The 23,767-nt window shown below is 41.8% G+C and overlaps 1 protein-coding gene across 6 annotated transcripts in view; it reads left to right on the top strand.

Moving 5' to 3' along the window:
* Window positions 1-9,995: 9,995 nt before the first annotated feature.
* The window catches only part of LOC135442230 (fatty acyl-CoA reductase 1-like), a 132,051-nt gene continuing 118,279 nt past the window's right edge, over window positions 9,996-23,767 (top strand). Inside the window, exon 1 of one of the 6 annotated variants that reach the window (XM_064701806.1) lies at window positions 9,996-10,244. The gene's annotated coding sequence lies outside the window, so the exon portion shown is untranslated. Of the gene's footprint in view, window positions 10,278-10,489; window positions 10,722-11,259; window positions 11,278-23,767 lie in introns of those variants that run through there. The other 5 variants (XM_064701805.1, XM_064701807.1, XM_064701801.1 and 2 more) reach the window with 5 other exon arrangements.

The raw sequence follows: 23,767 nt of genomic DNA, 5'->3' as shown, positions 1-23,767 counted from the left end.
GGATTCCCAGAGGAACAGCTGTCTTTTCTACTGGATCTTCAGAGAAAGAATGCACCCTTTTCTACAGGATCACTGCTCCAACAGAACCACATCTTCCATTCCAGGAAGACTGCAGTCACCAATTCAACTGGACTGCTACCTACCAACACCTTGACCAAGAGGGTGTCAGGTTGCATTCTGACTTTGTCAGAGCTTTTTCTTTTGTATTATTGCATGTATTTTGGTTTTCTTTTCCCTTTCTCTAATAAATTGTATTTCTGACTTGGAGTCTCTCACTGGTTTTGCTTTCAAACCAGAACACAATGGTAATAGCAAGTATTAAGCAGTGGGATTGTTTTTTGCATGGAAATTCAATCTTGGAAATAGTATGAATGAAGACAAATTTCATACTAAGCGTCTTAACAACTTCTCTCTGTTACCCATGTCTTCAATTGTCAGCACGATACTAATTCTCTACTCCTCCATATTAACATTTCAAACTGCTAGGATAATCTTTTAGTAAAGAATGATGAAGAAATTTTTTTTAAAATCTAGAGCTGTTTTTATTGATTGATTTTTGTTTGTTTTATTCATTTCTGTTTTTCTCAGGAGTTCAATTGGTCCATTTTTTTTAAATTTTTTTTCCCCATTCCCTTCAAGAAAATCTTACTAACATTCATAAAAGGAACAGTAACATGCCAGAGAAGCCATATTAAATTCTGCTGAAGAAAATGTCATGCTAGAAATAGAGTGAGTAATGATGACTGGAGGTTTCAAAGCCAGATGACTGGTATGGATAAGTATTGCAAGGAGTTCAGGAAAAGAGAGGCTCCTGCTGCCAAGTAAATCTCCCCCCCTCAAGGTGGAAACCTGTCATCCTGCCTCCATAAGGATTTCCCTTCCCTTCCCTTCCCTTCCCTTCCCTTCCCTTCCCTTCCCTTCCCTTCCCTTCCCTTCCCTTCCCTTCCCTTCCCTTCCCTTCCCTTCCCTTCCTTCCCTTCCCTTCCCTTCCCTTCCCTTCCCTTCCCTTCCCTTCCCTTCCCTTCCCTTCCCTTCCCTTCCCTTCCCTTCCCTTCCCTTCCCTTCCCTTCCCTTCCCTTCCCTTCCCTTCCCTTCTGCCTAACGTTGATGAACATTCAAACAAAGCTTTTTAAACAATTTTGCCAGTCCAATAAATGTCAGACATTTGCACTTGTCCTGAAGACTCAGAGCCTGCAGCTACAAGAAGGGATTTAGTGACACCTGTAAGGTTGCTCAACACCCATTTTGCTTTTCTTCAGCCTTGCTGCCTTCAGATCCAAACTGCTCCAAAGAGGGACGCTGAATCATGCAATGCATTTTCCATCTGAAGGGAAAGGGGGAAGGAACTGTTTTCTCCAGCATCTTTCACAGCTGGATGATAAATAAATCTCCCTTTTACATCAGACCTCATAACTTCAGCAAGGAGAGCACTTAGCTTCCTGCATTGCAGGTTTTAAGGGGGGCAGTTTCTAAACCATGTATTGCTAAGCTTAGCTTAGGTGTCATTTGAAAAACAAGTGGATAGACATGGGATGCTCTGTCCATGTCAGATAATCCAGAACTCCACCAGGCATCCCTGATGCTGCCTGACATCTTCTGTGGATCTCTTCAACCTCTCCCCCCATTAAATCTTTTAATCAAACTAAGCCTTCACCTTTCCTACTCCACACACAAACAGTGTTTCCTGGAGGTTTTGGTGAATTTTTTTTCCTCCAAGCATCCTCTTGGACATGATGGAATATTTCAGCTCCAGCACTGTCACCCTTCCCAAAATTTGGACATACATTCATCTTTGCTATGAAATCTGATCTTTTTACTTGAGTTAATTCAGAAGCAAGAAAAGCAATCCTCGAAAAACCCCAGATTGCTGAAATTGCCTCTGCTGTCTAGAATACATTATATAAGGACTTCTAAACTCAAAAAAAAGCAAGAAACAACAACAAATCTTCTTGAAGTTTTATTTCAAATATATTTTTTCTTTATAATTTTTTAACCACATGAGTAGTGAAGTCAGTAGAGAATGGCTTTGTTGGTTTCATTGCTTTCTATACTTGCTATTTGTAATTTGTAAAAGTTGATTTCCTCCCTCTGCCCTTCTTTATAATGTTAGAAAAGCAAATTTACCATTATCTCAAGCTTTCTTTCTTTTTCACATGAACAAATATTCCTCATGTCAGAAAAATAAGCATTCTCAAAATCATACACAAAATGACCAATCACAAAATCACACAAGCACCTTGGAGTTCCTTTTTGTTTTATTTTTCTTTTGTGACAGTGTCCACAGGGGTTCTTGGATGAGCGGGAGAGACGAGAATATTGACTCCATGTTCAGAAGGCTTGATTTATTATTTTAATATATACATATTACATTATAACTATACTAAAAAAATAGAAGGAAAGGTTTCCTCAGAAGACTAGCTAAGAATAGAAAAGAATGAATAACAAAGATCTGTGGCTCGGACAGAGAGTCCAAGCTATCTGGTCTGTGACTGGCCATTAATTGTAATCATTCTAGATGGCCCAATCAAAAATCCACCTGATGCATTCCACAACAGCAGATAACCATTGTTTACATTTTGTTTCTGAGGCATTAGCTTCTCAGAAGGAAACAAATCTCAAGAAAGGATTTTTAGTGAAAAGATGACCGCGACATTCTTTGAATTTATTTTTCTTTTACATTTTTAAGAGCTAAAACTCAATCCAGACTTACCTACTCAGAAACCTTCTGAGAGCCATGCCTGCAGGGTAAAAATTGTAGAGCCTGACAATCACCACAATTATCAGTGAAGTTGTTTCCACTGGAAGAGTGAAACATCCTGACTGCCCAAAAAGCACTTGCTAAGAGAGTATTTATGCATAGAGGAGGCTGATGCATTTCTCTCTTCTTGCCTTATGAAATGGCTTTATGGAAGTACTGTTGGAGAATTTTGCTCAGACATGGCTTGAAGGAAAAAAGGCCATGAAAATATACAGCTGATGGAAAAGTAAAAGGCAGCTGTGAGGAGAAAATTCTCAAAGCCTGTTTCTGTAAACAACGAAGTTCTCCGGCACATTTATGTAAACAGCAGAAGTTCTCAGGTTGTTTTTTAATAACAAGTAAATATCTTGTCCTTGGATAAGTTATGGGAAAGCAAAAGTGACAAACATGGAGGCCTTGAGAACCATTCATATCAGGGTGAGAAAACAAATCTTGGTTTCAATAACAAACCACAGGTATTGAAAACAAAAGGAGGGATTAATGTTTAATCTGTAACCAATGATGAGCTCGGGTTTTGCAATATGTATGAACTTAATTAACACGGTTATAAAATGTGCATGCTGGATCAATAAATGGGAGTTCGATGCTGATCAAAGGATGGGTCGTCTCCCTTCGCTTTCTACAAAGTACTTTGCTGTACTGCCCACAAGGTTGGACTGGATGTGCCATCCTATCAGCTTTTGTTGGCATAATATTTCAACACAGGGTAGTCAAAACGAGGGCTTAAGCAACAAAGCTCATCACTGATCTGATCACATCACTGGAAGCTGAAGAGGTGGAAGAATTTAGCAGACAATGGAATTGCTGAAAATACAGACAGACACACACACACGCACACACTCACATACACACACACATACACACAGAGACATGACCTTCTAAGGTATTTTGGGCTCAGTGCTCTGTTACTTCATGTGTGCACATGGCCTGAGATGGAAATGAATAATATAATCTCATACTTCAATAAATTGTTGTTGCTTATAAATGCAGTATTGGCTACCCCAGATCATGCCATGCTGTAGTAACTAAATACAGCAGCATAGAAGAGAATTAAGCAGCCTGTTTGATGGACTGTTGGATGGACTATCACTGTAAGCTATCAGTGAGATTTTCTGAAGGCAAAATATTGATCTGTTGATATGATAAAAACATTCCTACCAGACTAAAAGAAAATAGATCCTGGGTCATCTATGAGAAGTAAATATCTAGCTATTATTTCTTTGTGCTCAGAAGGTTGTGTCTGTGTTTAAATGTTTTTATACATATATTCTTTTTTAAACAGTCTTGCTATTACATGGTAGTTGAAAGAACAAAACAAAACCATCCAGTCATCTTTTAACATCTCAGTCCAACTGCCCAGATTACCACAGGTACTTGAGCTCTCTGATCTTTGTCTCAGTTGCATTTGGTGTCTTCTTTTTGTTGTGGCCCTCATTTTAATTTTTGTCAGTTCCCAATCACAGCCCTTTGAAAGAGGAATAGCTAAAATAGCTGAGGGTTCTTAAGAATTCTGAAAAAATGAAAACTGAAAAACCTTTGATCCTGATTTTTTCTGACAACTCATTTCTGCTCTCCTGCATAATTAGTATTTTAAGGTTCCTTTTTATTAAACTATGGCTACCTTAGTTCAGCTATGTTTACTGTGATCTGAATATCTTCCTTCAGTGGAAATAATGCTTGAAGGAAGCTCATCAGGGCAATTTAGGCTGCCTGACAATTTGATTCCTTAGGCCAAATCATTTGCTATTACAGGGTTCTGTTTTGTTAAATTCTCCACACAGCCTGAGGATGTTGGGAAGTGCAGCTTTCATAAAATACACACATTTTTTCACTCATTTAGATTACTTTTTAACAGAAGGATGGTGATCTGCTCAAACACATTCCTGTCTTTCTTCCTGATGAATTAGATTGAGCAAATGCTGGGAACAGAGGTCTTCAGAGGCAAAGGAATTCTATAAATCTTCTTGAGAAGGCTACCCCCCAGGTCCTGCCTTTCCTAAAAGCCTACCAGCCCTATGCACACAAATATTGGGCCTGCTTGCTGTGCAGCTGATGATCCATTGGGAAACTATTGCCCTGCACTATTTAAACAGGATCATCCTAATTCTTGCTGAGTTGACTTCTAACTTTACAGTATTATAGCTTAAGGTTATTTTCCATGTTGTTTTTTCTCTTGATTCTCTTTTTCTCTCATTGTTCCTGCCTCAATTTCACTTCAGTCTTTTCTTACATTGCACAAGTTGTAAAAAAAACTGAGAAAAAAAATCTTCCAAAGCTTGCTGCAATCACACAGCCTAGAAGGTGGGCAGTGGCCAGGGATAGGTGAAATCCTGTACAGTAAATCATGGCGCAGTCATTTGTTCTAAGTGTTTTGAAGCCCAAAATTTAATAATTAATTGATAATATTTACAAGCCATTTGGTGTTAAAGTCTGCTTCTAACAGTCTACTAAGACTCTGCTGTACTGTGAATCTCTTGCTGAAATGCTGAAACTCCCTACTCATGCAAAGACAGTTTATAGCAAGGATTGTATCAGAAAGAAATGTCAGCAAGGAATTGAAAATAGCTAAAGGAAGAGCCTGTGCTATCCAACTGCAAAAAAGACAAAACATCTGCACTTGTAAAAAGTTAATACTACCAAATGAGATGTAGAAATAACAACCTGAATATTTTAGATTATTATTATGATGATACAATATTCTGTAGTAATTGTATTAATCAACTGATTTTGTGCTTTCTTTAGAGGAGTTGCCAAGGTGTGTGCATTTTCTCCACTATTCTTGAGGAATATTTGGAATATCATGACATCAGTAGGGAATAATGGATAGCATGGTGTCATATTAAAAAGTTGAGTGCCTTCGTAAGACGTGGTGTGCCCTTCTGACTTTCTGCAAAATACTACTTGGTATCCTCTCATGGTACTATTTCTCCAATTGTATTCCAGGATGGGAAAATCCAATACAAATGAAAAAGTCTTCTAAGTGCATACCCCAGAACTGGGTTTTGCCCTGATTTAAGTAAGGTTTTGGAAGCTCAGTTTCATTTCTTAAACACAGGAAATACCGGGATGTTGTCAGCTCACATGTCTGTCCTGATTTCCAGATTGAACTGTTTGGATCAAAAGAATAAAAAAAATTGCCATAGCAGAAAACTGCTCACAGGTGTACTTTTACCGGTTTAGAGATCAGCCAATCAGGAAATAACCAATCTACCTTTCGATACCCATTAAAAAGTTGAAAGATTACAGTACAAGCATTGTAAGGTCTATTGTTAAAAGAAGCAAGATTAAGGCTTGTGTGTCAAGAAGCCTATTTGTGTCTGGCATCAATCACTTAATGCAGAGTGGCTTGGCATTCTGAGATGTGAGGCACTTCAGACATGCACAGACTGTTATGTGCACAAATTATGTTTAGGCATAATTTGACCTGAAAACATAAGATATTTAACTAATTATTTGCAGCACTACGACATTCCACTTCTGGTTACTCAGTACACAGTGTTACGACTTAATTGGTGAAAAGAGGCAACGAATTTCAAATCACAGAATTTTGGAATTGTTTTGGTTGGAAACTTGATGATCTGTAAAGATCAAGTCCAACCCTTAGTCCAGCACTGCGAAGTCCACCACTAATGCATGTCCTCAAGTGCCACATCTACATTTTTTTTAACACTTCAGGGATGGTGACTCCACCACAGCCCCGGGCAGCCTGTGCCAATGCTCAATACCCATGTCAATGAGGAAATTTTCCCTATTATCCAATCTAAACCTCCCCTGGTGCAACTTGAGGCTGTTTCCTCTTGCCTGTTTCTTGTTCCCTGGGAGCAGAGCCCGACCCCTTCTGTGCACACTTGCACTAGTGGGATCCTTTTTTAAAAAAATCAACATTTGTCTTTTTCTTTTTTTTTTTTTGCACTCAACAACTTGCCACCTTCTCTTTCTCCTCAGGTATTAGGTTCACATGAGGAAGCTGTAAGTGGGTTAAATTACTGTTATTTAAGAAAACAACCTGCCCAAAGACTCTTTGGCAGCTTTCCATGCATAGCTATGATTTTCCTTCATCATAAACACCACGTTTGATACAACTTTATCAGGCTGACAGATGACAAGATCTGTTAATTACATCTTCTTACTTTTAAATATTAATTGCATTAATTCTAGGCTTAATTTTTAAATTTTCTTCTCAGAGTCCCTAATCTTCACTTGTACCTTGGCTGAAGGCTAACACATCATTGGAAAAAAAGTGAAATGGTGAAATGCGAATTCCTTGTATTAAGAAAATAAATGCAACACTACTTAATTCCCTCCCTCTCACAAGGAAAAACAAATAAATATTTATCAGTAGCAAAATGATTTTTTAAAACGTTTGTAATATGTGGCAATTAATATTCTGTTTGGAGTTTGACTCTTTTATGACTCTTCAGTGTATGTTACTCCATTAATCAGAATTTTAGTATTTGTCTAACAGATGGTTCAAAAATCATCAACATCTTCCATTATGTCTCAGTTTCCTTCACTTGGTCCGTATTATAAAATAATGGAATCATTTAGTCTGGGGCATCTAAGAACTGCAGAAGATATACTCTTTCCAAATCCAGAGGAACAACCACATTGGAGAAAAGTTTAAAGGGCAAGCTGACTTGCTAAATCAGAAATATAAGAAGTGGGTATTGGGAGCCATAGAGGTAACAGGTGTCTCTTTAACATTTTGTTGCTGAACAAGCATTATGTAGAAAAGATTTCAACTCAACTGCTCAGATTGTTGAAGCTGGGCAGTCATGAGTAGGAGTAAGTGGTAGGTAAAAATCATCTTAATAGAGACATGATTTTCTGCATAGAATAAACTTAATAGTTATTGCATTTGACTTTTTTTTTTAATCAGCCTCAAAGAAAGAGAAATCACATAGGTCAAGCTGCTACTTTGTAAAGATACAGGTATAAATTTTTGGGGGAAAAGCCAAGGTTAATTACTTTTGCATGTTTTCTGTTATATTTCTTTTCCCCTCTGGATGCTTAATGGATAAATGATTGCTTTGTTCAGAGTGCCTCACCAAGATTGAATTGCTTGCATTAGCAAGAATTCAAAGAGAAACTGACATCTGGGAAGGAGTTTAGGAAAGCTTATCTTTTAATTAAATGAAATAAAAAACAACAACAAAAAATAGATGCTCCAGAGTGAGTTTTGAGGACCTGTAGCATATTTTCCAGTGTATGAAACCACTTGCAGTCCTCTTTAGCGGAAACTGCAGATGTTTTGACTCAGTCCTTTTCTCATGCAGTTCATCCTTGTCCATCTCATTCCAAAAAAGCATGTAACAGTTTTTTCCTACAGACTCCCACAAGACTTCAGACAGATTATTACTGCTTCTCAAGCTGAAGCCTCCACATTCTCCCTAGCCCTTGACACATTTGAGAGCTTCATTGCTACCTTCATTTCCTGGGTTCAAAGGGCAACCCTTTCAGGTTGGCACAATTCCCTGTTGTTTCTTCATTTCCTCAATTGAATTATGCTCTCAGCAATTATTTCCCCTAGAGATTTCTGGGAAGCTATCATGAACGGATTCTGACACACTCTCAGTTTAATGTCCTAATTGGTTCTTAGTTGGGAACTGGTCTTCTAGCCTGCCTGCTTTTTGGAAAATTCCCAAAGAAATTTCACTAAGTTTGCAGATTTGTGTATCTCCTATACAAGGTGTCTTGGAAGAGCTTCTGAAGGAACTATTGCTTATCAAGCTCTCTATTTGGTGTCCTGAAAGATAATAATTACAATAGTTATGTCTCATTTGAGCTTACCAAAAACTTTTCTTCTGGTTAGTATTCAAAGTGCAAGATCACGGTTCTTGAAAAAGCCATCCCTCACTGACTATTCTTTTAAGTGACGTCTTTGTCTACTTTTTCCTCATTTTGGTGTCAGTCACCATCAGTTCAGGTATGGCCTTTTTAATCTTGACAGAGGCCTGGCCAGTCTGTCAAGGCAGATGTTTATGTTAAAGAATATGCCTGTGATGCAGGCAACCAAAACTCTCTTTACTTGGAAACATCCCAGCAACCATCAGTCACTTTCTGCAGACAGCTGGGGCCTCCTCCGGTAGAACCACTTCCTGTGGTTTCTTTCCTTGCAAGTTTCCTCCTGCTACACTTCCAGTGAATGAAATCTGAAACTTCTTTGCTGGAATCACAGAATCACTGAGATTGGAAAAGATCTTTAAGATTGCCAAGTCCAACTGTAAAAGAAGCTGTAGGTTGTTTTTCCCTGTAAACGCAAAAAATTAGATTAAAACAGAGCTTCCACTCTCCTGTTGAGTGCTCCAGACCTTTGGGACAGCACCTGGTTATTGGAGAAGGCAGAAGCTTTTCTTCCGTCTGTATGAATGATGAAGGCAAAGTTCTCTACCTCCCACCCATTTCTGTGGGATGAATCACCTGCTCAGCTTTGTATGACCCTACTCCAATCCATAGCTGTAATGTAGAGAGAAGGTGACACAGACCTTGTGTCCTGGTTGGATTTTGGTGGTGGTCTGCCTGGGTCTTAGAGTCCTATGTCCTGTGTCACATGAAGGTGACTGGCACATGTACTGTAAGGACACCTGGCAGAATGAGGTGAAATGAATCTAGCCTTAGATTGTGCCCAGATGTGCCAACAGGCACTGGTAGGTCTCATGTGGAAGTGGCAAGCACTTGTAGCCTATAAACTCTCCAAGCAAGGAGCTAGAAGTGGGGGAGCTGAAGTTGTGGGTGTAGTACTTAATCCCTTTGTGTGGGGTGTTCTGCTGATAGCTCTCATACCGGTTCACTCGTCAGTGAACAGCTTACCCAACTCTCCTGGGCTGGCCTTTTCCCAGTACTAATAAATGGAAGGAAATAATGAAATAAACACAACCTTGTAAAATTAATTAATGCTCATACATGCTGCAAGTGCAATAAGAGACTATAAAAATGTCTCATCTTGCTGATTCTGATGCTGAGTTGAAAAGATCGGAGGGTGTACCTTCTATTGCCAAAGAGAGAAAGTGAATATTGGTGTTAAAAGCAGGTAATCTAGGCTGAATAGGTATGCTGCAAATCTCGGTTTTTCCCTAACGCTTATAAGACAATTTGCGTAATTAACTTAATATGCCTATTTTATAACTGTTTCTGTGCATTCTTCCTGACCATTTTAATCGCAGCCGTAAATTCTGCTGTAAGCTGAACAGGGTAAGGAGCTGTAATAACCTTGGAGGGCGCCCGAGGGACCACTCGCCCTGCCCCTTCACCACGGATTTAGGAGCTTTTGGGGCTCCCCCACCCTCGCCTGGATCCTTGCGGGGCTCCAGCGTAACCCGACCACGCTTCCCGCATTCCTGGCCGCCGGCTCACGCCGGCGCAGGCGGAGCGGGGAAGGACGAGGGTGGGGAAGGGGCTCTGGGAGGCGCCGAGGAGCAGCCGCCACCGCCGCCACTCGCTCCGGCCCCAGCGAGCCCGGACGCGGCGGAGGAGTCCCGGCAGCACGGTAAGGAGGTGAGCCCGGCAGCACGGTAAGGAGGTGAGCCCTTCGGAAGGAAGAAGGGAAGGGGGAGAGGGAGCTTTTTCTCGCCTGCCTTGCTGGTTCCTGCAGGGTTGGCGCGGCAGTCCGCACCACCTGCGGCACGGCCGCGGCGGGGAGCGGCCGGGCCGCCGAACACGCCTGTGCCCCACAGCTGAGGGGCGACGCCGGCAGCGGCCGTGGAGGAAGGGGCGGCCTGAGGCGGGTGTTCACGGGCACACGCGGAGCCACGCGCTGCCGGGGGGGGCCCGCTCTCCCGCCCTGGCGGTGCCTGGCGGCTTCTGCTGCAGGGCCCACGGCGCTGAGCCAGCCGGCCCCAGTCCGCACCCCGGGCGGGCGCGCATCCTCCCCCGATCCGGCTCGGCGCAGCGGGGCAGGCGCTGCTCCTGCCTGCCTCCCTCCCCCGGCCGGATACATACTGTCACACCCGGAGCGCCACGAGAGGTTTGTTAATTTTATTTGGGTGGGTTTTATTTGCTTTTGGTTTTTGTTTCTTTTTTGGTGGATTTTTGCCTTTTTTTTTTTGATTAATTGTTTTTTTGCTTGATTTGGTTTTTTATTTTTTTTTTTTTTGCTTGCTTGATTGATTTTTCTCTTTTCCTCCGCCTCTTCTTTGCCGGGAGTTGCCTGCATGCTGGGGGGGTAGCGATTTGGAAACAGGAATTGGAAAAAGGGTCGGAAAAGCGGCAATTAAGGTAACAACCCGCTGGGGCATGGCGGAGGGAAGAAAAGAAAAAAACCCCAGAATACCCAAGAAGGTAGAAGATGGTGTGGGGGCGAGGGAGAGGAGGAGGCGACGCTGGAGAGGGAGGATGCCCGGGAGGCGGCGGGGCCGGGCCGGCTGCAGCGGCTGCCGCGGGGCCGGGAGGCTCCGGCGGGGTCGTGCTGGGCGGATACCGCGGCTGGGGAGCCGGGAGCGGCGGGGTCGAGCCCCTGGCACTGGGCGGTACCCCGGGGACGACGGCGGGCCCAGCCCCGCTGGTGCTTCGGTTCTTCCTTGGTGAGTTGATGCCGAGGTGAGACTCTGTGAATGAGGAGAGGATGTGGCGGAACGGTTCCCGCCCTACCTCGCCGCAGGGTTGGCTGCCTGTGAGGAGAAATCGTCAGTGCCATACGGTTCAAAATAAAGAAAGATCTAATCTAATTTTTGGGGGAGGGTTGCCTTTTTGTTTTCCTGCTCTTAGGCCCATACGTTGTTTCTGGCTTTTCTTTTTCAATAGAAGTGTGGTGTTAGATAGCGATGGAGTTTTATTCATATGAGGAAAGAGCCTTACTCAGAGCCTTAGTGATGTTTTCTGTCTCTTGACTGGGAAATGACTGGATATCCCTGCTGCCCCCTTCCCGCAGGGCACCACAAACATAAATTTTGGTACAGGATCCTGTGAGGATATCTGCGGTTCTCTGGGAACTAGAGATATGTGACCTTGTCTTGTCTTATACAGTCCTTTACAATGATGTTACTCAGAACAATTTGTTTTTTCGTGTTTGCCTTGGAGCCTTTTAAGGGCACAGCTAGAGAAACAAATAACTAATGACAGACCATTATCTTGTTGGGGGGGAACTAGAAAAACTAAATGGGAGTTCATCCAGAAATATTGCACTATAAATTCAGTCAAAAGGCTCGTTTTGCATCTTTATTTAGACTGAAAATTTGCTATCTCTGAAGGTCATTTTTAGGCTAGAAAAATGTGTTCCAACATCCATATCAGCTCTAATCCTGGTTCACTTGAATTTGTATTAAAACAAGTGCACGGTTGAACTATTAGATGATCCCAAAAACATAACAAAATGCAAGGCCTTTCAGAAACTTTTAATACCAAAGCTCACATTGTTTTGGCTTGTTAGTTTAGAGTGTAACTTTCTGTGCATGCTGACATTCTGGTAATCTTCATCCCCCCACTTGTTAAGAAGCTGATGGCACAGAGATCTGCTACTGGAGTTTATTTTGATTTGCACTGCTGTGTCAAAAGCATCATAGTTTCCTGCTTAGCTGTAATGTTCTTGACTAGAAAAATCCAAGTTCTGTTTATTGCTGAGTTAGGGACTCGTCTTCTCTTGGAAGGAACTACATAGTTTAAAAATTGATAGTTGCTTTAGTGAAGTTGTAAAATGCCTGTTGCAATGTAGTGCTTTAACCGCTAGATCTATTGTATTGTTCTGACAACTAGTTTCTGCATAACTATAGTGTTTTAAAATATTTCTTTTGTGTTTTGGGGTGTTTTTCTAAGTTAAAGTCACCATAAATTTCAGCACATGGGTGATGAGAACTGGGGATGAGAAAATTGAGGGGAGTGGGGATGCATTCACTCAAAGGTATCTGAATTAAACATGAAGGAATAGCAGATTTACACCAGCCTTCTACTATATTTGGAGTATGTTTGAGGATGGATCTGATATTGTAACAAAGCTGCAAATCTTCAGTTCTTCCAATTCAGGATTTCAGTTTAATTCCTGTCAAGGCTTGTTTAAATTAGTGGTGGGGAAATGTAGTTTTAAAACATCTTGAAGACCATTTGAGAAAAGACTGAGTAAATAGGACCCAAAGCATGTCAGCTGGGAAAAATATATCTAGAGATCAGCTACTAGGAAAGTAATAGGAAATGGCCTGTTAACAGAAGCACAAGGTTTGTGGCTTTGTTACAGGAAGCAGCTTTGACTGATAAGCTTCTTGTAGCTTCCCCAAAGTCAGTTCAGGTCTGACAAACCTGAATCTTGGGGGAAGTGCATGACTTGGGAAGATGTGGGAGGGCTGGCAGGGAGAGAAACATGGATGATGACAGGGCAGAAGGATTGTATCAGGGACTGTTGGCAGTTTGACCAAAGGCACAGAAACTGTCATTTGGCTGCAAGGTGCAGTGGAGAACACAAACAGGTGGTCATTGCCTTCAGAAATCTTTTGGATACTGATGATTTTGAGTCCTGTGGCAGAGTGTAGATCCTTGCTCCAGAGGAGCAGCCTGCATAATTAGACTGTCATTGGAAAAAAGCTTCCCCCCCCAGTACATTTCACATAGAAAGCTCCTAGTTCTGAAGATATGTTTTTTGGTTTTGCTATGTTTGGAAGAAAATATTGGGAATAACAGCTGCAGGGGATAATATTAGCATTGTCCTATAATAATTTTTCATAGTCCTTTAATTGTTTTGCATTATCACTAAGAAAAATTATAGCGTTGTTTCCCTAAGGGTTGAATCCACAAAGGAGGCTTAAGAAATGGAAGTCTGAATACTATCCAGCGAGATTAAAATTATCTAAATTATTAGCAGTGGGGTCATGGAAAGAGTCAGACATCACCAGATGTGTCTGGAAATAAGGATAATCTGAAAGTCGTTGACTTCCCTGGCTCAGGCAGCTATTTCACAAAGGCAGTCCTCGTTTGAGAGCTCTTCACCTGGCCTGTGTGGAGCTGCGCTGGCAACTCCCCAACACATGGCACCTTAAAAACATTGCTCCTGCCTGACTAGGGGGTCTGCCTGCCTGGGGGGTCTGCCTGCCTGCCTCGCCTCTGGCTACTCATTCCCGACCTCCTGCTTGGGATGGGACTATTACTTCTGGCCAAATGCAGATCTGCTCTTTTTGTTGCTCTTGGCCTGGTTTTGAGGTTGGATGAGTTCCTGGGTGTGACTCAATGCCTCACTGAAACACTGTGAGGAATCAGTGGAGATCGTGCGCTTGGGGGAAGAGCACGCTGCTCCTTGCAGCAGGGGATATTCGCCATCACGAGTTTGCTTGGTGCTGTACTGGTGCTTCTGCATGGCCTCTGGATTTAATTTGACTCCCAGCTGGCCAGTCTGGAGAGGGAGGAGAGGTGCGTGCCTGTCTCCAGTCACTTGTGTAGACATACCCTTCAAGGGTCTGATGACCAGAGTCAAAGAGGAAACGATGTCCTTCAAGACAAGACTACAGTAGATGCTTTTTCTTTTATTACAGTTCTTTTCCATTCTGTTTTTGAATGGTAAGCCTATGTTTCCCATTTTTAATGCCAAGTGAGGCAGACGTTTTGTCTGTGGTATTTTTTGTATTTTTTTAAAATTCTTATTTTCATAGTGCTTTAAGGCTTTCTTTAGCTGTCTTTGAGTGACGTGTAGTGTTAAAATTACAGCAAACTAGATATTTACATAGTGAAATAATAATAGTAGGTATGTAATTAATGTTCTGTTGATAATTACTAAAAACTGGAAACCCTTTCTACCTCAAATCTGTGACTATATTTGTTGTTAAAGCATGAGGCATATTGAAGGTTTGGCAAAAATACCTGTAATGCAGTTATAACTGTGTTCTGTTCTAAGCTAATATTAGCTGTGTTTTGCAGGAGTTGCTTGAATCTGTTTCTCTTTGTGTGTACCCCTGCTTAGGGAGTTTCAAGTGGCTGGAAATCGCATGGGGTTCTATTCTTCCACTCATGCTCACAGGAAGAGGTATCTTGTGCCTCAAAAATATGCTGTTGTGTTTGACTCCAAAGTTTTCTCCTTCCCAATTGATTTTTCACCTTCCACAATGTAATTGTGGTGCAACTGTGCCCATAAAATATGATTATAATAGGTTTTCCTTATACTTCATTTAATTTTTAACCCTCTATACCAATATCCATCTTCCATATCTGATTTGAGTAGCAGGTGGTTCTCTTGTGGGGTTAACAGAAAAAATATAAAACTTGATGACTGATTGATGCATTCAAGAATGGCAAGACTGGTCACAAACCTGGATGCTTACAATATAATTTCTAAAGCCATCTTTTGGCCATGCCTTTGTCCAAGCCCAGATCCATGTTTTATTGTGTCCCAAGGTAAGAAGCAATTTTACCTTGGGGTGCTGTCTGTAAACAAATACAAAGTTTGGATTCCAGTTTTGAATGGCTTGTGTTTACCTTTGTAGCAGACTCAGTTTTCAGTGATGTTCTGCAGTGCTGTATAAAATTGGGATTGGCTGGACTGACAGCTTCTTTTTTTGGTTCGTTTGTTTGTTTTCTGTTTTACATTCCTGAAAGAAGCCATAACTGTAATTGTTTGAAGGAAAGAAAGGTTCCCTGATTTAGTATAAAGAAGGGGGATTTTTTTTGCAGTAGATGGTTCAAAAAGGTCTTTTCTTATTTTGGGGCTGCTGAATATAATTGCACTATTGTGTTACCGCCCTCTCTAGAATATTCCTTCAGAATGGAAATGTTAATTGACTGCAATTTTGTAAACAGTGGGATCGATAAACAACAAGAAAAAGGTTCTTACAAAGCTATGCAGTTGTATTGTTTTAAGAAATGTAAAGCAAGAATAAGTCTTATGTTGATGTTGAGCCAATAACTCCTCTTTCTGAGGAAAATCTGAAAAATGGATATGCTGTGTAGGAAATGTACCAGGCCTTTCAGGAGTGTAGTTCCTACCCTAGACTTTAGTAAATGCTAAAAGAGAGATTCTTTATTTACTCACAAAATACGTGGGCATTAATAGAGCAGAGCAGTGTTCTGAAATGTTCTTTGGAATGAGTGTAATCTGGAGTTAATGGCTGAGATGGTTACAGGCGGTTTTGATAGTAGCCAGAGGTGGCACCATGTAATGATTCATTGACAGAATAAGAAATGGTCTGAGTCATGATTTTAGGTGCGATAAGGTGTTTAGCGGTGAGAGCTCAGAGGAGAGTTACAGTTGACTGGAGTTGGTGCTGTGCTCCAGCTGAGGCAGTGTGCCCAAAATGACACCATGACACTCATGCTGTCTCTTTGTCTTTAGCGGGTTCTTGTTCCCTGAGCATAAATAGCAGTAACTTGGAGAAGGTTGCACCTGTAGCAACATTGCTCTGGCCAAACACATGACGCTCATTGGAAATATATTTTTCTGTCACTGCTATTATTTACACATGAAATAATGGGGTTTTGCCCCTTTTTTCTCTTTTGAGGTGTAATGTGAATAGCTGTGCTTCCGTGAGGTTTGCTCCCATTGCCATATCGCTCTGTGATGTGAAGTCATTCACCATTTCTCTGGCTGTGTGGGGCTGCAGCATCTAAGATGCCTTCTTCATCACTAGGGCCTTCAGAAACAGGTTCTGGTGCTTTAAGCAGGGCTCTGGTCTGTGGGTGGGGGTTCAGCACTGGAGCATGCTCTCTTAGGTACCATCGTCTGGCGTGGTCAGAAGCAAAATGGTCATGGTCTGTGGTGAGTGACTGCCAAACCCAGGAGCTCTGCCCACTCTGGTCCTGGCTGGGACCAGTAAACACGGGGATGAATTTGTGTCTCTTGTCAGGTGGGCACCCGGCTGTTTGGCCTAGAGCAGCGGCTTGTGTTTAGCTGAGCTTCTGCAGAGAGGCAAAAGCAGTTTGGAGGTAGGATGAAGAGCAGGAGTGAATTTTGCTTGTCCTTTCCTGCCTTTGTGGCAACCAGCAAGATCAGCTGCTTGTTTTCTGGAGAAAGAAAAGGAAAGGAACCACTTCTTCTGCCAGTACCCTGTGGAGCTTCTGAGATGGTGGAGCCAGGGTCTGCTGCAAATCCTTTCAAAACCACCTGCTTTTACCATCTTGTCTCTACTTATTGACTAACATGTGGTCTTATTGGGCATCAGTTTTAAAAATCTTTCTCTGTAAGGACAGAAATGGATAGGTTTCTTCTCCAGTCCCATGCTTGAGCTGTGGGTATATAATGGAGGAGTATCAGAAGTGCTCTGTTGTGAGGGAGAGTGTAGGGGGGAGAGAGATAAAAGGAGTTGCCTCCCTGACCTAAAGCACTTTCTGATGCAGTACATGCTCACAGAGCTCTTTTATTTTTGGTATCTGTTGGTCTGAAATGCATGGCATGACTGTTTAAACCTAATTTTGAGGGTGAAATTTTGTTCCAGAAGGAGCCCTTAGCAAAACTATTGCAAATACTGACATCAGCTTATTCATTGCTTCTAGCTTTAAGTCAAGGAGAACATCACAGTCCAGGACTGCTTCTAGATTGCCTTTGGCTGTTGAAGTAAATGTCATTGCTGTAAAGGACTCAACTCCTTTGTTGGACAAAAAATTTTTGAAGAGCCTAAGGCTGTTGCTTTCCAGGCCATTTGTAAGACATCCAAACTTGTATGAAATGTATTCACATTTCTAAATTGAATGTGACAGACAGAATTACACCCTTAGTTAACCCTCACCTTGTATAACTGCATCCTTGCTGCTCTGCTTACCACCCTGCAAACTGCAAAGAAACAACCTGCTTGCTTTTGTGATAAAAGATCTGTTTATGCAGCCTTGGAGCTCTGGTATACAGTGTGTGCAGTAGATTCTTCCTTTATTCCTGTGAGAGCAGCTGGAACTTCTCAGCCTAGCTCTTTACATCCCCTGTGATCATTTCTCCAGTAATGCCCATTATGCTTTGATGTGATTCTGCTTCTACTTCCCTGTGGAGCCCTGTTGCAGGAAGAAGTGAAATCCCAGGTCAAAATATTACAGACATTGAATTACACTGGTTTCTAACAGTGACTTCCTTGGGGCCCTCATTGCTGCTATCTTCATTAGACACTCCAGAGCAGTACATTTCTAGTACGTAACAAAATGTCAGTGATCCCCTCTGCATTTCTTTGTGCCTTTCTTTGAATCTGAAATAAAGTTGATGACACTTTCAGAGATGAGAGGGCAAGGAGCCCAGGAGGTACCAGGGTGTTTATGCCATGCTCTGTTGTGTGTAGCAAAATAACCATCGAATCTTGCACCTAGAGGCAGTATTCAGACGTGCCAGTTCAGTGGAAAAGCTTTGTGGTTCTGCAGATAACCAGTAACATTTGCCATAACAGTGTCTAGCTATGATTTTAATTTTTCTTTATTCTTACATTTATGTTCAGTGGGTATTGCCTTGGCCTGTGCATCCTCAAAGCAGCCAGTGGGTTTCTGCTGTACTTGAATTTAGGATTTCAGGGTACCCTAAACAACACAGTGATTTGATAGGAAATGTTGGATCCTTGATTCATTTCTCAGTTAATATTTTCTCATTTCCCATTTCCTAATATCTGTGTCCTTTCCCAGGCATTTTGGTTTGTTCCTTCACCTAGTTCTGCTGCCACTTCACTAAGCTGAGAGAGCTCAGGCTGTGACCACAGAGCCTCGTTTCCTGCCGGAGGTGTATCCCTTCACCTTTGCTTTGGCCTACTCCTGACCCCTCATTCCTATGTAGTGTCAGGCAGACTGCTAGCTGTGTATTAATCTCTTTGACTAAAAGTAGAATGGCACTCATCTCCACCATGTTCTAAAGCTGTGTGTATTCACTCTAAAAGTAGTGCCTTACAGCCACCTGTCTCAAATCTGGCAATTGTGCTGTTTGCTATGGGGTCCAAATCAGCTGATTTGTGGAGAAGTATCAGTTCCTGGTACTGGAATGTTTCATAAATGTGGCCCCAGGTGTTTCAGCTCAGCACTTTTTTTCTGCTGGATGTTTGTATTGGCCCATATACAGCTGAGATTGTGTTTCTGCCATTGGGAGCATTGAATTTTCCACCAAGGGGAAAGCCTATTGCTTTGGCTGGGTGCGGGTTTTTCAAGAACTGACTTTTCAAGGCATTGCTTGCAGCTGATAAACTTGTCCACAAAGAATTCCCAGCAAGCAGATCAGGGAGAAGGTGGAACTGTGTGCTTCCAAGATGATGTGATGACACCCCACCCATATTTTAAAGATGAGATCTCTGGACTCTGCCAACATAGTAATGCTGTTGAACCAACCGCATATGCAAAACTTAACTGTCATCTGACAGCAGGTCAATCACAGCCTACAGAGGCATTAGTTCCTCATACTATTTCACTTGGACAGGGGATGTGTGTATTAATTCTCAGGTTCCTCTTGGAAACTTTTGCCTGTCAGTGCTATATTTACAGCAGCATGGGTTTTCAAGTAATCAATATTTGTGTTTTAATAGTCACCCCTCTGCTGGCGAATCATCAGCAGGCTGAAGTTGCATTAATACTGAACACATTTGTCACGTTTCTGGAAGGTCAGAATTCCCCCAGCCCAGGATGCTGATGTCAGCAGGAGGACAGGTTGGTTTGGTCTTGACATTCAATATAATTTATAATTTCCAGTCTTAAAGGCTATATGTTGGCACATCTAGCTCTTGGTATTTAACGTTAAAAATTAGATAAGCACATTAAAAAAAAGAAAAAATAATACACAATGCCAGAGATTCCATTGCTGACCATAGATTGCAGCCTTGAAGATGGGGAAGTTCTTGCCTTCTGAAGTGACATAATCTTTGTTTATCAAAACCCAGTTTCTCTGCTTGTCACTAACATTTAATTTCCTTGGCAGCTTAGGTAAGTCTTGTTCTGACAGATGTAGTGAGGTGATCTGGGGCCCTTCATAGGAACTTGTTTCTGATCTGAGGTTCATGTGTTCAAAATGTTAAAACAGTCACAGTCTTTCATTAAATGACAGGATGCTTTCAAAGAGAGTATCTCTCTTAGTTTCTGTATACACCTACACTGAGTGTGACTAATATGATTGTGACTGTGACCCCTTAAATAACAAATGGAACTCTAGAAGTAGGTCTCATAGCGTTCCTAGATACAGAGCAGTAAACTTGTACTTTGTCTCCTGGGTAAGAAGAGTAAGCTAAATTTATTACATCTGATTGTTGGAATTAATTAAGACAGTAGCATTTGGTTTTGTGAAATGTATGCAAGTCCTCACATGGATTTTTACTCTAAACATATAATTTTCAGTGTGTTGACTATATTATCACTCTAGACTAGCATTGGCAGCATTTGGTGCTTTGCTTCATGCAGCTCTGTACTGTACAGTACCTAGTACTACTGACTCATTTATAAAATAAAATAGGCACTTCCTTGCTCTTATTTTTTCTTTTTTTTCTGTCTTTTAGACTTCAAAAATCCTACCTGCTATGTGCAACCTTATGTTCTTTCCATGCAAAGTGTAGTGCCCAAAATATCCTGTCAAAGATGCTTTTTATCTAAAGTGCTTGTAATTGCTAGCAGCAGCTTCTTTTGAATCATTTACAGATTTTCACTGGAGTGTCCCGTAAGTAGATGGGTTTTTACTCTTTACAGTGCTGTGCAAAAATCTTAGCAAACAAGAAAGTTCCACTTGCACTAATAGAGGTATTGAATCTATTTGATAATTGCTTTGAAAGTTCAGGAAGATGAAGGCTGGGAAAATACAGGAAGGATAATTAATTCCATGACGAAAAGGTCATATTTCATTGCCTTAGCTTTTTAAAATGCCACGTTTTTCATACTTTATGGAAATTTACCTTCATTCCTTTAAAGCGCAAATTCTGATCTGAGTGCAGTCTTAGGATAAAATGTATCAATTTTCTCTTTTTGCTGTCCTCCTATTCATAAGTTGTAAGCCTGCAGCTGTAGAACTCTTTTTTTGTTTGTGGGTGTTTTTTTGTTTGTGGTTTTTTTGTTGTTTTTGAGGTTTTTTAGTTTTGGGGTTTTTTGGAGTGTTTCTTCATTGATTACATAACTTCTTTAATGCAAATAAATAGCTGGTGTATTGTTAGCAGGGGAACATACCTTCGGATGTTTTAGCATAAACATGAAAGTTCTACTAGTATTTCTCCACCAGGACTGCCAGAACTGTATACTACAAGAACAGGGTGTGCTGGGCCACAGGTAGTGTGGTCTCTATCCTCTTGAGAATGTTTTCTGCCAGAAAACATTGATTTTAGTGATCCTACTAAGTTTGCACTTAGTGTTTACTCGCACACTCATTGGAGATGTGCATTTTCTTTGTGAGAGTGTGGCATTAGTACTGGAAAGCAAAGGGAACATGGCAAAGCACACGAGTGATAATAAGTGGTACAGAGTATGTGAAAATTAGGTAAACGTGGTAGATTTGAAATCAGATACAGAGGTCTGCTAACGTGGTAGATTTGAAATCAGATACAGAGGTCTGCTAGCATGACATAGGCTGAATGAAGAGGAGCAAGGCAGTCTTTTGCACTTGTTTCCCACTTCACTGTTAGAAAGAACATGAGATTAACTCTGCTTTACCATGTGTGACACATCTGCAGTGCTGTGTCCAGCTCTGGGCTCCTCAGCACAGCAGAGACATGGAGCTCCTGGATTGGGGCCAGTGGAGGCTCCAGAGGTGATTTAGGGCCTGGAGCATCTGTGGCAGGGAAAGGCTGAGGGAGCTGGGGCTGTCCAGCCCGGAGAGGAGCCCCAGCTGAGAGGGGCCCTCAGCCCTGGGTGTCCCTGTGTGCAGGGAGGGCTCCGAGTATTTGATGAACCTGAATGCCTTTTGTGAATAAATGACCAAATATGTAGATGTGGGCATATTGGTGGGTAAATTCTTTGCTGTGAGGATGGTGAGTCACTGGCACAGGTTGCCCAGGGAAGTTGTGAATGCCCAGTCCAGGGATGGAACTTTTAGCAACCTGGTCTAGTGGAAGGTGTCTCTACACATGGCGGGGGAGTGGGAACTGGCTGGTCTTTAGGGCCTTCCAACCCAAACCATCCTGTGACTCTCTGACTCCAGTTTTTGTTACCATCTCTCACTGAGGAAGTATATGGATTGTTAGATTAATTGAAAATTGTGTGGATATTGGAGTTCAAAGTGTAGTCTTCCATGGCTCAGTGTCTCACTGAAGGCAAATAACAAGTGGCCTGTGACGGATTGGGCCAGTTATGTCACCTCCCTGTTAATTGCTTAGATGGTGGGATGGAATGCACCCAGAGAAAAGTTACAGATCACGTTAAATTCGCATGAGAGAGAGTTTAGTGCATGAAGTGGTAGAAAAACAATTCAGCTGGGTCTTAGGAAGCCTAAGATTTGGCTAACAGAAAGCTCTTGAAGTGCAGATCAACTCCTTGCAGCAACGTAACCTGGGAGGCAGCTGGCTGAAGAGAACATTTGTGGGAATGCTATGGGATGTAATGATTGCTGCCAAGTCGGAAATGAACTAGTGGTGCATTTTCATTGCAAATAAGGCAGACAGCATGGTGGTCTCCATGACCAGTAGATCTGGGGAAGTAATTGTCCTTGTCAGCATTGCTGAGTACTCTGGTTCTTCAGTCAGTTCTGAGGTTCCTCAAATGCAAAGCACGATGTTTAGAAATGGAGAGAGGATTACCAAGGTGATTCTGAGCCATGGGAACCATAGGTAATGAGGAGAGATTAGGGTCCTTGGGCTGTTTCACTTTGCCCAAAAGAAGAGGCCATCTTATAGAAGCCTGTAGCTTCTTAAAGGGAAGTTCTAATTACTATGGAAATGAACTCTTGTTTGGGGCAGATCGTTAAAACAAGGAACAGCTGTCACAAATTGCAGCTCAGGCTGACCATTAGGAGAAGTTCAGAATTCAGACTGATCATTAGGAAAACGTTTTTCACCACTGAGTAGCACAAGAGTTTTAACATGCCACCCAGAGAGGAGGTGGAGTCTTTCCTTGGGTGTTTTTGAGACTCAGTTGGACCAGGCTGTGGCAGACCTCATCTAGTACTGATGAGAGTCCTTCTCGAAGTGGAGAATCTGATCAGCAAATCTTTGTGAATAAATGACCAAAAAAGAATTGCACTGAGTTTTTTAGTGTTTTTCTGTGATTCTGCCCAGGACATCAGGAATGAGCAATACAGAAGAAGAATTTTGTACAGCTGTGACATTCCTGTGTCCACGAGGGTGAATCTGAAATGGTGGACGGTGGAAATCCTTCTATAAAGATTTCCTCCTTACTGTCAGCTTGAAATATATCCATGTACTAGGAGTCCTTAGCTCTGTGTGAAATGTATGTTTATATTGCCCAGCCATTTTCAAATTTTGTGCTCTTTTGACACACGCTGGGAATAAACACCCAATGTTCACATGACCATTAGAAGCCAGGTAATTTGTATTTCATCAGAATTATTTAATTTGAATTACTTATTGAACATTATGTGTACTGTAGTTATTGCTTCTCTCTTTGTAGGTGTTCTAGAAACTGTTGAAATGTATAGAAATCTGTTTTTGAAACTTAGTTTATCAAAAGTAAGAGAGAAAGAGATGTGAGAAAATCAGCTGTCAGAATCATAATAGATCTGTTTTCACAAATGGGTGTTGATGATTGTTTTCAGTTGAGTTGATCCTTGTTTTAAATCTGACTGTGATTGATTGCGAATGCTGCAAGATTTAATTGAAGAGGCCAGCTCATGGAAAGGTGAAAAAGTAGTCAGTTAAAAGCCAGGATAATTGGGAGCGTGATTTTATCGGTAATTCAGGGTAGGAGCAGAAGACAGACGGAATGGGGTCAACCTTTGACAAGCTAGAAAGAAACACCCAAAGCCCTGATTCCCCAAACCCACAGGCCAAGTCCTATTGCCAGAAACCCGTGGGTGGGAATTCCCTCCCTTGAGGCTGGCCAGGAAAAGGTGTTGCAATGGTATGTTGGTCATCCTTCATGTTTTATCTGACTCTCAGATAAACACTGATTCCAGCTGCATCAGGGATAGGAGCATACAAATGTGCCTGTATTCACTTCAGGGCTGATTCCAGTTCCAAACCAGTTTTTTTTTCTTTCTCTTGCTGCCTGAGCCAAGAGACCCTGCAGACC

This window comes from Zonotrichia leucophrys, chromosome 1A, assembly GCF_028769735.1.
Source record: "Zonotrichia leucophrys gambelii isolate GWCS_2022_RI chromosome 1A, RI_Zleu_2.0, whole genome shotgun sequence".
Taxonomy (NCBI): Eukaryota; Metazoa; Chordata; class Aves; order Passeriformes; family Passerellidae; genus Zonotrichia; species Zonotrichia leucophrys.
The sequence above is the reverse complement of the archived record's forward strand: the minus strand, read 5'-3'. Positions and strand labels throughout refer to the sequence as shown.